The following is a 17,640-nucleotide window of genomic DNA, read 5'->3' as shown; positions in this document are numbered from 1 at the left end:
GCGCACATACTTAATATCTCCTAATATCTTACTATAATATCTCCTGCATAGTTGGCTAATCTCTCTTGAGATTGGCCGCCGTGGCCGACATCGGTCCGGAGGACATTATTATTAATTTCTGAGTTCTATTAAATTAAAAATATATATCGTTGTGGGTATATTGTGCAAAAGTAAGTTCGCTAATCACAACCCCAAAAATTTCATACCATTTTTAACGATTTATGCTGCCGAGCTGAGTTACCTTGTACGGAGTAAAAACTAAAAATAAGCTGAGGCTGTGACTTAAGTGAATCTATATTTTAACGGTATAATTGATGATAGAAAAGGAAAAGAGCTTTAGAGATTACCCCCTACATCCAAACTTACAAACGTACGAACATACATACTTCATTTTTTTTACCTATACAGCACTTATCTGTGTATATATTAGGTCCTTACATATGATATTAGCGTTTTGTCGTACTGACCACTTTGATCTGAAATATCTCCTCTTTGGTTAAAAATTCCAAATTCAAATTTATAAATTCATTTAGCTGGTACATTTAAATTTTGAAGACAGTCATTGTTTTTTTTATCCTCATTAATTTTTTTTGGCGTCGTTTATTACCGCACAAAGGAAAACATGAAATATCGGTATATTTACGAGTACGAGTTCTACCGTGGCACCAGTGCTGCAGAAACAGCTCGAAGGATTATTGATATGTACGGCGCTGGTGTCGCTAAAGAAAGCACGGTACGTTTTTGGTTTCAACGTTTTCGTTCGAGAAATTTCGACCTTCAGAACCAACCCCGTGGATGGCAGGAGATCAAAGTGGAAAATGAAGAATTAAAGGCTATTGTGGAAGCGGATCCATCACAAAGCACTTCAGAGATAGCTGCAGGCTTCGAGGCAAGTGATAAAACTGTATTAATCCACTTGAAGCTATATTTATTTTATTTTCGTTTTCTTTTATTAAGATATTTTGTCAAATCAAATATATTACATATTCAAGTATACTTCACAATAAAGCGTTTTTGAATCGTAAATATTACGTGTAAATCGTATAATTAGCATTTTGTCGTACTGACCACTTTGATCTGAAATATCTCCTCTTTGGTTAAGAATTCCAAATTTAAATTTATAAATTCATATAGCTGGTACATTTGAGTTTTGAAAACAGTCATTCATTTATTTTTTCCTCATTATTTTTTTCTTTCCTCATGAATTGAGTGAATCGAACTTGCAAACACGCGTCGACTGCTATGTTACTTTGCTCAACACAATAATGAAGGGATTTTAAATCGAATCAATAATTGTGATGAAAAGTGGATACTGTACAATAATCGGAAGCGCTCGTCGCAATAGCTGAACCCTGGAGACCCAGCCAAATCCTGCCCTAAACGAAAATTGACCCAGAAAATGTTACTTGTGAGTGTTTGGTGGACTAGCGCCGGTGTCGTTCACTACAGCTTTCTAAAATTTGGCCATACGATTACGGCAGATTTCTATTGTCAGCAACTGCAAACCATAAAGGAAGAACTAACTGCTAAACAACCGAGATTGGTCAATCACCCTAGGCCACTGCTGCTTCACAACAACACAAGACCACACACTGCACAACAAACAACCACTAAGTTAGATGAGTTAAAATTGGGATGTCTGCGACATCCACCGTAATCCCCGGACCTTGCTCCAACAGATTACCATTTTTTCCGGAATTTGGACAACTTCTTACAAGGAAAAAAGTTCAACTCCGAAGCGGTAGTCCAAACCGCCTTTAAAGAGTTTATTGATTCTCGCCCCCATGGTTTTTTTAGTAAAGGGATCAATGAACTACCTATGAGATGGCAAAAGTGCATAGATAACAACGGTGCATACTTTGATTAATTAAATATATTTTACAAAAAAAAAAGACTATAATCCTCCCGTACATAACGCCAATTTCAAATGTAATATATATATATATATATATATATATATATATATATATATAATTAAAATATTAGGTCATATATATATATATATATTTGAACTTTTATAATATGATAAAAACTTCAACACTTGACCTGGAAAGAAAACAAAAAGTCAATATTTACGTAGAGGAGATCATGCTAAGGATTTTATTATATATTTTCAAATCTTTATGAGTAAGATTGTTTAAGATGAAGTATTGTATCGTTGTAACATTTTAATAACAAAATAAAATAAAAGTTTAAATGAAAACTTACAGGATTATGGTCACCTGGCAGTGGACTACAGTTCGTGGGTCTGCAGGCAGCTGGAGCCAATCTATTGCACCCTTGTTTCACGTATTCGTTAATTGGGACAGGTTTTTGTAACCAATCAACGTTTTCAAGGATAAATTGAAACCATCCTTCTTCATTATATGGACCAGGACTGAAAGAATGGATTGTAAAAGCTTCCGTTTAAAGACTTAAGCTCAATAATCTCTCACTGTTACTAAGAATCCATTACATGCACATGCACGCACATGTACATATATATACGGACGACCCAACCACAGAAATACACACAAAAAACCATTACGATATTTTTTTTGATAATCTAATCTAACATTTTTGAATGATAACGCATCAAATATGGTTATTATATTAGCAAGCTCATAATTTTACATAATATATTTTTTAATGTTAAAGTTATTAAATAATAAATACTTACTTGAAGTAGCAAGTGTGTACCATTGAGCAAGGGAATCCTTCCATATCAGTCCAAGCGATCATTGGTATGGTAATTGGTATTGGTGTAATGGTATGGTATGATCATGGACCAGGGATAGATGCGGTAGGGGATGGAGGCACGATGCAATCTTGAATAGACTGATAGTGAAGAGTGTAGAGTAGGCCATAGACCGGGATCAGTTTATTTAGTAGGGGGCCAAGTGCAGCACTATTCATCATCTGATAAGTTGAGTTTCCAGACATTTGAAGAAAAGGACTGCGATGGTCTAGAAAAGTAAAATTTTTGCATGGATGATACATAGAAATATATGTTACTAGTTCATTAGACATAGAATTTATGAATATTTAAAATGTCTAGCAAAAATAAGACTAGAAGTTAAACATTGGGAACTATTATTTTTTTTAAATGAAAATGCAAGGCAGTCTGTCTAATGGACCACCTGATAAGTTGATTAAGACATTGATATAAGAAATATTGACCATCCCTTACGTCGTCAATGTGCCATCAACCATGGGAACTAAGAAGATGTCCCTTGGATTCTATTTATATGACATACTGTATGTATATATAGTCAATACATTTTTATCATTTATATGACTTGTGCACCCATTAGTAAACTACAGTAACAGCCTGTAAATGTCCCACTGCTGGGCTAAGGCCTCCTCTCCCTTTTTTGAGGAGAAGGTTTGGAGCTTATTCCACCACGCTGCTCCAGTGCGGGTTGGTAGAATACACATGTGGCAGAATTTCGATGAAATTAGACACATGCAGGTTTCCTCACGATGTTTTCCTTCAACGAAAAGCACGAGATGAATTATAAACAGAAATTAAGCACATGTAAATTCAGAGGTGCTTGCCCGGGTTTGAACCCACGTTCATCGGTTAAGATTCACGCGTTCTTACCACTGGGCCATCTCCACTTTAGTAAACTAGTAAGTGCGCAACTGTCATAAAAAAGAACACAAAATAAAGCATTATTATTTAGTTTACCTATTGAATACTTGATAAAATATGTTGTAATAATGAAAAGTTTTAAGTAGTATCTACCTCGAATTGTATTAAATGGAATATTTGCAAAGTGAGCCATTTGAATTCGTTGATCACCGAATTCTCTTATCATAGTTTCATAAGAAGCACTTTTACAGTATTCTTGATCAACTTTGTGTGTAATTGAGTGAAAAGCAATATCAAAGCCACGGTTGTAAAGTTCATTGACCAAACTATAATCTGTGTTTTCATAGTTGACAAAGAATTTCACTCCAATTTTGCATTTATTTTTGTTGACTCGGTTATAAAGGAGATAACGGTAACTCATAAAATTCCCCACGTTAACACCATCGTCAAAGGTAACAATAAACAACGAACTAAAATGAGGGGAATACTAGGAGTTATATCAAAGCGCTACTTTAATAGATAGCGGAGTATATACGTGATTTACATACTAAAATAATCAGTCCGCTTATTAATATCCTTAAAGCGCCATCGTTATTTTGGATTTAATTTGTAAACACTTGCAGATATATATAATAGTTCTCAGAATTAATTCAGACATATGAAGGTTTCACCGGAATGATTACCTAAATCACCCAATATAAAACAGTTAAAAACAAGAATCCATTCCCAACTGTCTATTTATTTATCAACACAATTTCACTTAAATACATACTAGGACATTTTGTAATACGTTCGAACACCGTAAACTTGGATCAATATAACTTAAAATTTAATGTTAGTATTTCCTGTGATTGTACTTAAGTTTAAATATAGGCAAAATGGCTTAGAATGCACACGTTATAACCACCAATTATATATATACATACATATATTAATGTTATAGATAGGCGGCAAATGGGCCACCTGATGGTAAGTTGCCACTATTGTCCATAGATAATGGCGATATTAGTAAAATTTACCATTCCTTACAACGCCAATGCGTCACCAATTACCAAGTATCTACCCAGAGGAGCAGGCAAAGCCCTACCACCTGTTAAGATAATGTCTGAAGTTAACATTGAGAAGCGGACTAGTAATAATAACTAGAACTGTAACATAGAAATAACTAGTAATTGGATAAGATTGTTAATAATAATATTTATTGCTTATATTATCAAGATTATATATGATATCTATTAAATTGTAATAAATAATAGAATATATTATATTTAGATTATGTTAGATAGAAAGGCTATTAACATTAAATCAGATAGGAATCTTACTATAGGTTTTAATGATTTATGTAATTCATCGAATTAATGTATACAACTTTTATATTGTTATCTTCGTTATATCACCAGCGAAGTAAATAATAAAAAAATCTAGGAAGTCAATTGTAAGCCTTGATTATGTGATTTCAAATATTCCAAGTATATATAAATCGGATATTGTATAATTTGGTATTATTGATCTGTTCTAATAATGGAATTAGAAGGTAGTGGAATTTAGTTCTCGTAGTAGCTCGTAGTAATTTAGTTAGTTTTGACAAGCATAATTAAGAAGTGAAAATATCATTTTTAGTGAATGGTATTCCATTCCATAATAAACTTCCGCAGATATTTATTTCCAATGAATAAATGGTTGCCCTGATTTTTAACCAAAAAAAATATTGACTTTTTTGACAATCATTGGAAGCTAACGTTTTTATTTTAACAAGCAATCCATTTTCAAAAACTTTACAAATAATTTGAATTGATGTATATTTATTTTAATGTATGGATTCTTTTGTCAAATCACTTCATACAAATTGTCATTTTACAATATAATATAATAGATAATCACATACATACAATCGTGTATGATTATTAAAAGTAAAATTAAAATGAATGATAAAGTAATTACTCGTTTCTTGCCGGTTGTGTTGATTGTACAATTTGTGAAATAAATTTAATTTCACATGGATTTGAATAAGCCAGTGAATATGAATATATGAAGCTTGTAAAAATAATAATATTTTTTGTATAACAACAGTCTCTATGGAGTCTAAGGTTACTTTAGAAAAAAAGAACTTTGTACTTTTACAAAACCAGGATTTCGGTGTTATTAGTAGACTAGCTGGTGCACGCGACTTGGCGTGAAAATCGGTTTCATTGCATATTCTTGTTACCTTACCCATTTTTCATCGCCTACACTCGTTTATTGATAAATTTATTCAATAGCGTTCGATCCTGACCTCTAGAGCTGTTGTTATTCCCACTCCTAACACAAGCTGTTCTTTTAATTAGAATATTAGAAATTCCTTAAAAACGGCCAATGCTAGAATTCTTTAGTAAGAATAATAATAATATCCTGGGACATTTTTCACACACGGCCATCTGATCCCAAATTAAGCTTGTACAAAGCTTGTGCTATGGAAATCAGACAATTGATATACTACATATACTACTTTTCTTTTATAAATATATACTTATAGATAATTAGACCCAGACTAAGGATAAACAGACATGTTCATGCACACAAATGTCTGTCTTGGGTGAGAATCGAACCCACAACCTTCGGCGTGAAAGGCAAGTATCTACCCCCCAACCGCCTCGTCAAGAAAGAGATATGGTATAGCTCAGTTTAACAAAATTCATTCAAGCTTAAGAACGTTATGAACTTACAATTATTTCATACAAACATCGCTTAAATATTAAGGAAAGGCAAAAACTTGGAGCGACGAGTTTGTGTTCGTTTTTTTAAACGAATGCGTGCCATAGCTGAACTGTGTCTACGTGTTTGCGTTTTTTTTCATCTACGTTGTACAATTACAATAATTATCGCCCATTGCTGTTACGCTGTTAAATTAACAAGACCTCTTAATTTCGTTTAACGCGAATACGAATTTTTGATTACATTTTTTTATCTATGTCTTTAAGATAACAAAAAGATCTTTCAAAATCGCCGCATTTAATTTGATATTTTTAAATAATTAATTTTTTATCAATATTTATAATTATCTTATCTCGTTTCTGCGGAAATTATTATTTTGAAATCAACAAATGTGTTCCCAATAATAACAGTAGATTATATCATAGCCAATGACCCTGTTTCCTGTATCCTGGTGTCCTTAATCATGACATTTATAATTCATCTCGTGGTCGGTGGTTGAAGAAAACAACGTGAGGAAACCTGCACGAATATCTACAATATAGTATGCAATGTATATTTAAAATAGCAACGTAGATGAACAAATAGTTACCTGGTGGTAAGTTGTCATCGCCGCTTAACTTGACGGTAATATACGTGAAACCTTAACGCAAGTGACCATTCAACTGAAAAACTTATGACTGTCTCGTTAGTCTAGTGGCTAGATATAGTGGTTTTGATCCTAGAATAAAAATTATTGGGTTTTTCTGGCGAAAATTATCAGTAGCAGAAGTCGAAAGTGGGTACACTCTCGTGCCTCGGAAAGCACGTAAACCGTTCCGGTAGTGTTGTATTTCCGTCCCATCGGCTTATGAGAGTGAGGGAATAGAGAGTGCATGTGTGTTGCATACATATTTATGTATAAATCCTGCACTGTTCGCTAATCTCTCTAAATTACTGTGATTTAATACAAATAATACATCGCTTAATATAAATCTGTGATAAAAAATATAGATAATTATATATTGACGCTCTATCGATAACAATTAAAAGATATTAATATTTTTTACATATATATTATAATAATACTACAAGGACCGGCTTTACTGACGTATTTTATTGAGACGTGTTCGACGTGTTTCGGGAGATCAAAGTGTATTAATTAATCTCTGTAGCGATCTCATAGCGACGTGATTGCGACGCGTTCGTTCCTCGATGGGAACTGGATACGTCATGGAATGGGAGGCACTCATGTTCTGTGAAATGGTCCCCTGTACAAATTATTACATACATATGACAGGAGATTTAATTTAACTACATTTTAATTTGCGTTTATCATGATTCTATGGAGTTTGTTACTTTTTGTCAGTTAGTTTCCGAATTATCTAAAAAACGACAATCTATTTTACGTTTTTTTTTGGGTTAGCCACCTGAGTACATTTTTTACTGTATCTCTTAAGTACTGTAAGCTTAAGCCTGCGTTAGCAATGTAAGGGTACAAAAATAGCTTTTTTGAAAAAAACACTGACATTGTACAGTCATTTTGTATTACATGTCATATAAAAATATTCCTCGTTTAATGCCCTTTCTGTTAATGAAAACCGTATCAAAATCCAATGCGTGATTTAAAAGGAGTTAGACAAAGGAATACAGCGACTATCTTTCATACATGTCATAAGTTTTATTTGTTTATTACGGTTCCACTCCGAAACCATAAATTCTATATGGAACTTTTATATTAATTTAATTTACAGTTATAAGTGCAACATATGTTATTATGAGATGAAGAAAAAATTATCGGACTTGGAAATTATGTAGCAAACGCCAAAACTATGATCGATCCTAAAAACATTGTATAAATGTACAAATTTAATTTCAATAGAACATAAATGAAAATATATTTTTTTTGCACACAGCGCCATCTGTTGTAGTCTTGATAAACTAGCTCGTAACATAACACTACCGTGACATAACACACAAGCTAAACTAATTTCGGGTTTCATTTATAGATGTCGCTACGTGCAAATGATGTTCATTTTAATAATAATAATCATTATCGCCTAAATAAATTTTAACAAATACAATATCAAAGTATTTTACATTGAAAAATAAATAACTGCTATATTGTAATGATTTAATTGCTTAAGTCAATTATATACAGTTGCTATAAATGAAATTGGAGAAGTCTCATGATTCGTTGACGTTCTCACGATGTTACGCCAAATTTGTCCAACGAAATGCCGCGTTCCACAAAGATCGATCACATCATATACAATCTCCACGATAACATTTAAAATAGTAATAAGGCTAACTACCTTATTTAAATAATAATAATAATAATTTATTTTTTTAAGTAACAAGACTCATATACAAAATTACAAAAAATAAAATAAACACTACTATCTACTACTTATATAATTTACTGGTCCGGCCGAAAATTTACAACAGCGGTTTATAAATATACAGTCTAGTCTGTTAGCTACCATGATTAGAATTTTGTTTGAGCTGACCCGGACCCTGTGAACCAAGGATGCACACTTTTTTCGCATTAATGCGTAAAAACAGTCTATATTCAATTCAGCGAACATCCCTGAAGCACTACAGAAGCGAGGCAAACCCATCAGCAATCTAAAGGCATTATTGTACTGGACACGAAGAGCATTGTATGATTTTAATGAATAATTAGCCCACAAACTACAAGTATAAAAAGAGGTACAGTAAGCGCGGAATAATGTTTTTTTTACAGCCCTTGAAGCACGCCCAAATCTTTTGACAATCATGTTAGCTTTTATTGACAATGCTTTCCTCTCCCTTTCAATGTCATTATCATCCTTGAGATTGGTGGTTAGTATATGTCCAAGGTATTTAAATTGGAAAACTTGAGTCAATCTCAGATTATTAATTTTTACCGAATGTATTATTTTTGGACATTTATTACCACTTTCAAATATCATTATCATGCTTTTTTTTACATTATATATAAGTCCATGTGGTTTGGCATAGGCTTCACAAGTTGCTAATAGTTTTCTTAGACCACAAACTGATGCGCTAAGCAAAACCATATCATCAGCGTTACTCTGACGTTAACTCCATCAATATGGCAACCAATATGCTGGTTACTGAGTATATCAATGAGCTCGTTAATATAAAGATTGAAGAGCGTAGGTGAGCTTAGCCCTCCTTGCCTTACCCCACATTCCAAACTATATGATCGAGATAGCGCTCCATCCCATTTGACATTGTTAATTTGATTGCTATACCAATGTTTTAAAATTCTTGTAACCTCTGGTGGTATTTGTGTTTGTTCCAGCTTTGTCCAAAGGATATCATAGGCAACCAAATCAAATGCTTTCGACAGATCGAGAAAACATGCATAAATGGGTGTTTTACGGTCCGTATAGTATTTTACAGTTTGCTTTAAACTTAAAATTGCAGTTTCAGTCGAGAGACCAGATCGAAAACCAAACTGATTATCATGTGGCATAAAATATTTATTAATTTGATTGTTGAGTACACTGTCAAAAACTTTGGAAATTATCGTAGCTAGTGATATAGGCCTATAATTATTCTTATCTGAACTATTACCCGTTTTATTTTTTATAATAGGTATCACTATTGTTTTTATCATATTACTTGGCAAATATGCATGAGATAGACAAAAGGAAAATAATATTGCCAAGATTCTGGGCAAATGAGGACCAGCATGTTGTAGATGCTCAACGTTGAGACCATCATGACCAGGAGATCTACCTCTAGCTAAATTATTTATTGTCTGTGCAATGTCAAAGGCGGTAAGTCTTATTCTAATTTTATCTCCAGATTGAGAATTAAGTGTAGACTTTGTAGAACCTAGAGGCGATTTAACAGAAAAGTGATCTACAAAAATATTTGCTATCTCTATAGAATCACTAACGCCATCAACGCTCACGGCAATGCCAGGTTTATTGTTTAGATTATTTGAGTGTTTCCAAAAAGTGTGGAAGTCTTTGTTGGAATGATGTGAAGCTAAAATATCCATCTTAATTTGATTTTGATGATCTTGACACCATTTAAGACGAGATTTAAATATTCTCCTAGCTTCAAACATTTGTTCATATAAACGACCCGCAACAGGCTTTCCATTATTAATCCATAGTAAGAATTGTTTCAGGGCTTCACAATGCGCGTCGCTTACATGTCTGTTCCAGCCAATAACTTTTTTATGTTTTTTAAGTGTTTTTATTTCCCGACATTGAATGATTGACTCACTTATAGCACTTATAACATCATTGTACATTTTATCTATGACTAGTCTATGGTTTAATTTATTACATTCATAATCACTACAAATTCTAAAGTCATATGGGAAATCAATAAGTCGTAATTTTTCATGACATTTGTTTTTGTAAGCACGAAATTGTTCCGAAGACATTTGATTCCAAATTACTGGATTATAACATTTGACATTTTTTTTTAATGTTTATAATATAATCTAAATTGCATTCAATTACTAACGGAAAATGATCAGACTATAATACATCATATCTAACATAAGTATTAACTACTGAGTTCTCAGCCGTTTTAGTTACTATATACTTTCATTTATTACTATCTAACCATCTCCTAGTCCCGTGTACATAACTAATAAACGTATATGTATCTGCTTAAAACTCTAATAATTTCATATCTATACAGGTCCATTGTAAATCATCACAAACTGATAACAATTCATTACAAAATCTCTCTGATGGATGAGCATTAAAGTCGCCTAATATATAACAACACTCAACATAATTACACTCAATTATCGCATTTACTGAACCAAGACAGTCCATAAAATCTATTAAGTTATTGGCTTCATCCGTTGGCATATACACACTCACAATTAGTACCGATTTATTATTTACTATTATTTTTATAGCACAAATTCGGGGATTATCGCATTGAATGAGTGACACATTATCAAACATGCTTTTCAGCCAAAGCAGTGCGACACCACCATAGGGCCGTCCACGCACCATTCCTGCTGTTCTATCTATTGCAGATGAGCCTGTACTACTAAATTCATTACTAACTGTGTCTAGAAACGAGAGCTCATCAGGATAATATTTCTGAATAATAAATATATTCAGAAATATTTGACATACTACAGTTTGAAATTGTATCTTAACTTTTATATATATACATTTTGAACAAACTGTAGCGATATCTATCTTTTATAGAAAAGGCACAGCAATTATTTATATATAATTATTTTATTTTCGTTTTCTTTTTTTAAGGTATTTTGTCAAATCAAATATATATAATATATTATATATATTATATATAAATAAATATATATATGTATTCTTTATAATAAAGCGTTTTTGAATCATAAATATTAATTTAAGTGTACAACCGTTCGGAAGACAGCGAGAGAAAGGGAAAGAAACTTGCGTAGTCGCTTTTTTGAAATAAATAAGATTTACAATATGTTACTATTACAATTTTTGTTCGTGATCTGTTCTGCGTTGGAACCCGAGCTTAAATCAGCATTATTAAGACTGTAAGTATTGTTTCTAAATATTTCTAGTATTAAATAATTAAAAAAGTAAAGTAATATCCTGTATATGTTCCACTGCTGGGCTCTACTTTTTGGGGAAGAAGGTCCATACCTTCAACTTAACCATTCTGCTCCAATATAGGTTGGTACGCCTGGTTGTACTTATGTATTCTTACCTTTATGTATTTTTGATTTTCTTTATTTATATTCATATCTGGTAATAGGTAGAAAATGCCTTCAGGCAATAAGTTCAACTTTTATTCGAACTACACAATTCGGTCAAGTTCACAAGTCGGTCAATATAAAAAAAAAAAAAATTAAATAAATAATACATACGTTTTAAGCTTTGTTTAATTAGTGTGAAACACGAATTATGTGTATTTCAATTTCTAACTAGAATGGGTCCGAAGAGTTATGTCGGCTCGTCCAGAATGCGAGGCTTTCGGAAGTATTTTAAAATGTATTTGCTGCGTAAGTTCGGTAAAGCTTAGCATCATAACATGCAAGAGCTAAATTAACATAATATATATATGGCTTTGGCTCTTTACGTTCAAAATGGAACAATAATAAGTTTTGAATAGAATATGTCATGAGTAGGTGATATCGGTTTAGTGGTTCAGACGTTGAGAAACAAATAAACTATCTCACTTATGTAAAATGTGTGATTGCCCGGGTTCAAACCAGTGAACTTGGTTAAAAGTCCACGAGTCTATCCAGCTAGTGATTTAACTTGAAGAATTTACCAGCTCCTTATATCTGTATATATTAGTGAGCTCAAGAACGACTTAAATAGTTTATACATTCAAAATCAATTTGGACATCGAAATGGTGGGAAGACCTGCAGTTATAGCGAACACTAGCCTTCATGGAATACTAAGATATTTTTAGCCATCGACAATGTTTTATTACCAATTATTTAATTATGTACGAAATGTGAAATCATATAAAAAGTAGTTACAAATCTGTATAGAATCGCCTGTAGTTTTAACGAAATTTGTTCATATTTTTCGTGAATATTTGCCACATTATCTTTGAACGATATTAGTTTAAATTGCTATTTTATAGTAAATATTAAACAAACTTTCGATAGTGTTTTATGCTCACGTTAAATATATATTTGTATACATAGCCTAAAACAGCTTTAAGTAAGGAATTTCCACAACATCGCCATGTTGTACCATGGCGCAAAAACGTTAGGTCATTCTGTTGTTTGTGGTCGAACCGCAGGTCGTAATCCTCCCATAATCCTTTCCTTACAGAGCTCAACTAAATGGTGACTTTGTTGCATTTCAACCTTTACTACCTTTATTATAAGAGCCGTTTTCCCGTAAATATTTCCCTTTTAGGAAAACACAATTTCAAACACGAATAACTAAAAAGAGACTGATGAGAGCGAGTTTTTGTTATATATAAATTATTCTGTTAATGACTTATTGCTTTGCATAGGATGAACCTGTTAAGGCCCTGAAATCACCAGGGTGTATTTTTTATGACAATTTACTTAAGTCTTATCTGCGAAATTCAAGTAATTAATTATTTATTTATTGAATTAAAATATCTGAGGATAAGGAAAATATTGTGACGTTATCTGCCACAATTTTTGGACTTCAGATATTCCATCCATTCCAAACTAATATTGGAGCGTGGTATTGGAGTAAACTAAATATTCTCTTCAAATGAGGCCTTAGCCCAGTAGTGGGACATTATCAGTATCATGATTATCATCATTATCATTAACGTGACAGCCTGTAAATGTCCCACTGCTCTTTTTGAGGAGAAGGTTTGTAGCTTATTCCACCACGCTGCTCCAATGCGGGTTGGTGGAATACACATGTTGCAGAATTTCAGTGAAATTAGACACATGCAGGTTTCCTCACGATGTTTTCCTTCACCGTAAAGCACGAGATGAATTATAATCACAAATTATCATTATCATTATAGTTCCTTTATTTTACGTTCCTTAGAATTGCTAATTCTTTCTGCTTTTAATCAAAGATTTTTTGTCAGATTACTCAGGGCTTTAATTATAATATTGAGTTCTTTGTCACAGAGAAATTATGTTATAAATTCGTAAAATATAAAATGGTGCGTAAATCATTTTGTACACCGTTATGGTAGCAAAAAGGCGAATTTTGTCCTGTGACGCAGGTCGGGTATGAGCGACCCTTAATTATATTTGTCCATTTCTTGCTACGAAATACGAATGGACTTAGCTTTTTTATTTTGGAAAAGTTATTTCATAAAGTGCTTTATGTATGCTTATAGATATTCGGTATTCTTATTAAATTGTAAATTTGAATTTTATCAATATTTAATTTCACTTTTTAATTGTTTTAGGCAAGTTTTTCATGCTGTTGATTTGTTTGTATGACTTGATGTGGTTGTATGTTCTTTTATATTAGGGCACCACAATCAAAATTTAAGTGTTGCATTTATTGGTAAGGGGGTCAGGTAATAATAATTAGATTTATTCTGGTTAATTCCATTATAATAATAATAATGTCCTCCAGATCGATTTCGGCCACGGCGGCCAATCTCAAGAGAGATTAGCCAACTACGCAGGAGATATTATAGTGCACAAGTGTGTGCGCAAACACAGGTGCACTCTCTATTCCCTAACTCTCATAATCCGATGGGACGGCAATCCGACACGACCAGAAAGAGTTCAGGCGCAGGACCAACGGCTTTACGTGCTTTCCGAGGCACGGGAGTGTACACACTTCCAACTTCTCTTCCAACTCCGGGCTGCTACTGAGAATTTTCTGACAGAAAAACCCAATAACTTTTTATTGGCCCGACTTGGGAATTGAACCCAGGACCTCAGGGTCTGCGGCCTTATTTGAAGCCACAAGACCAAGAGGTATTAATTAAAACTCTTAAAATTAAAATATTACATGTCGGGCTGATCGTCAGGGCGTCACGGTGGTATGCGCAAACGATCCTGTGACGACTCCGAGAGAGTGTGCGTGTACCGCTGGTTTTTTAGTGGTTGTCCGGTGACATTCTAGGCACTGGCGAGTCCCACATGAAGTGCGTATTTCCAGCGAGATAAAAAAAAACCATGCATGCATTCTGATATGCCTAAAGGTCGGTTGGGAATGTCTTCGGGAGAAATCTCCTTCTTTCACATTAGGAAGATGTAAATTTAAAAAAAAAAAACTTTTTTGTACTAAAATAATCTTTAAATAATTATGAATAATAACATGTGTGAAAAAATTATGATTATATAACGTAAACTTTTTTTATATAAATAAATGAATTAAGGCGCTCTCGTATAATTCTTGCTCCGTCCGAATTTTGACTGTGACGTCACTTCGCCCAATCGTTATTGCGGGGGCGACTCTTTTTGATATGATCGACGCGCGGTTGATAATTTCGTATTTATTTTATCTCTCTTTTTTTATTTGACGCCCCACATACGTTCTTTCACTTATAATAATATTAAAACGACTATTAATGTATTATTCTATGCTAAAATAAGAGCTGTATTTTCACGTAGACTTTCACAAATCACGCGAAATATATTGGTAAGCTTATTATAATTGTTTATTTTAATCTTTTGTTAATGCAGATTGATCATAACTGTGATCGGCAATAAGTCCGTACGTACTCTTCTTGTAGAGATACAAGTGCTTTCCGCTTTCGATAGAAGATAATATCGATATAGAATATGATATACATTTCCTATATTTAAATTTTACATACACAATTCGGGGCGCGATACTTACGATACAGAGCCACGGCATATTATTGTAAATTTGCTTATGGTGAAAGTGCAAATAAAATGAACAATCTCGAATGTGAAGGATGCAAACATACTATAGCATTGGTCACATAGCTATGTGAGCAGCCTACTTGTAATGAAATAAACTGTTACTGGAAGAAACCTTTATTAGGTAAATGGACGGCCTCAACTGATTCAGCCTATCGGTCAGGTAAACTAGAAGATCACCGGTGGTAGCTTTATATTTAATTCAAAACTGTGACATGGTGATTCAAAAGCAATCCATATAAGACTATTTGAATAAGTAATTATTTGATTTCTTGACTATGTATTTGACTTTCAATGAAACGTAATATGGTAAAAATCAATTTTAATGGGTTGTGACCCAAATCCTTGATGACTGTGGTCATCAAGGATTTTTTCAACTTATACCATTGGCGATACGGCGTTGTTCACAAATCATCTCCAAGATTAACAATAAACTTAAGATTAATGTTGAAAAGCATTTCTCATCGATACAAACTCTTATGACAACACTATCGGTATTCAACGTATCAACGCCGTATTGCGAACATTCTGAATTATGTTTATAGTAAACGAATACCTATAACTAGGCTGTAAAAATTAAATGTTTAATCCTCAAACTAAAAATTTATAAATACGACAATTTTAACTACTAATGTACTTACATTAAAATGCTCATCACGAAAATATCTACTTGTTTTGGTTGATAATATATATGGAGAAAGTATTTTTCCTGAGTTCTATTTGCTGAATTAGTATGCTATGGTACTGTATAATAAATAAATAATATATAGTTTTTTTTTTTACTAACCGAAATATCAATTAAATCAAGAATAACACGAAAATACAGGCGAAATTGTATGAGCGAGCGAGCGACGTTGAGCGACGTGACGTCACGCGTCGATCGTTCGCTCCAGAAAAGAATTTAAGAACTCGTAACTTTAAAAAAATGTAAAAAATTCATTTTTGCAGATATCGTAAAAAAATAATTCACCATTATTTTTTATATTTTAAATATGAATTGTTGGGATCATAAAAAAATAAGCTAATCTTTTAATAATAATAATAATGTCCTTCAGACCGATTTCGGCTACGGCGGCAAATCTCAAGAGAGATTAGCCACCTGCGCAGGAGATATGGCCTAGTGGTTAGAACGCGTGAATCTTAACCGATGTTCGTGGGTTCAAACTCGGGCAAGCACCACTGAATTTTCATGTGCTTAATTTGTGATTATAATTCATCTCGTGCTTGACGTTGAAGGAAAACATCATGAGGAAACCTGCATGTGTCTAATTTAATTGAAATTATGTCATATGTGTATTCTACCAACCTGAATTGGAGCAGTGTGGTGGAATAAGCTCTAAACCTTTTCCTCAAAAAGGCATAGGAGGCCTTAGTCCAGCAGTGGGACGTTAACAGGCTGTTACCATAACTGTACTGCAGGAGATATTATACTGCAAGCGATCGATAAGTGTAAGTGAAAACACAGGTGCACTCTCTCTCCCCTCACTCTCACAATCCGATGGGACGGTAATCCGACACGACCGGAAAGAGTCCAGGCGCAGGACCAACAGCCGTACGTACTTTCTGAGGCACGGGTTTTTAAATATAATCAGACTAGGATATTTTGTCAAAAGTTACATTTTCATAGCATTTGAAAGATACATAGAAGATAAAAATATATTGTTTTAGTTTAAAAAGTTTGAATCACTACATTTTTTAAAATACTGCGACCGTTTGTCTGTATGTCTGAACGCTATAAACTCAAAAATTACTGAAGAGATTTTTATATCATTTTCACATGTATAGTATTAATACTCCGATAAAATTCTAATAGTTCTTATAGAATGTCAATATTTCTAAATAATAATGATTATAATAAACCCACCAACGTATCTGGTGGTGGGACTTCTGCGCTTCAATAATTCTTAGAGCTATGAAAATAGAGCTACTCATGCTGGATTGGCCTAAGATGAGAAGACAGACTAAGAGAGATACAACTCAAGCCAAGGTGAAACAGCGTACGCCGAGAGCTCCATGACTAAGGGGGTGCTTAGTCGTTAGTATGCGAACTTTAGAGACAAGGGGACCTCTAATTTAATTTACCCTTATCACAGTGAATGCAGGGCT

At 33.3% G+C, this 17,640-nt stretch overlaps 1 pseudogene; it reads right to left on the bottom strand.

Moving 5' to 3' along the window:
- Window positions 1-2,655: 2,655 nt before the first annotated feature.
- On the bottom strand, window positions 2,656-4,354 carry LOC126777476 (chitin deacetylase 8-like; annotated as a pseudogene).
- Between the last annotated feature and the right edge of the window lie 13,286 nt (window positions 4,355-17,640).

The sequence above is a fragment of the Nymphalis io genome, chromosome 23 (assembly GCF_905147045.1).
Source record: "Nymphalis io chromosome 23, ilAglIoxx1.1, whole genome shotgun sequence".
In the NCBI taxonomy this organism is placed as follows: Eukaryota; Metazoa; Arthropoda; class Insecta; order Lepidoptera; family Nymphalidae; genus Nymphalis; species Nymphalis io.
This window is presented reverse-complemented; position numbering and strand designations above follow the sequence as displayed.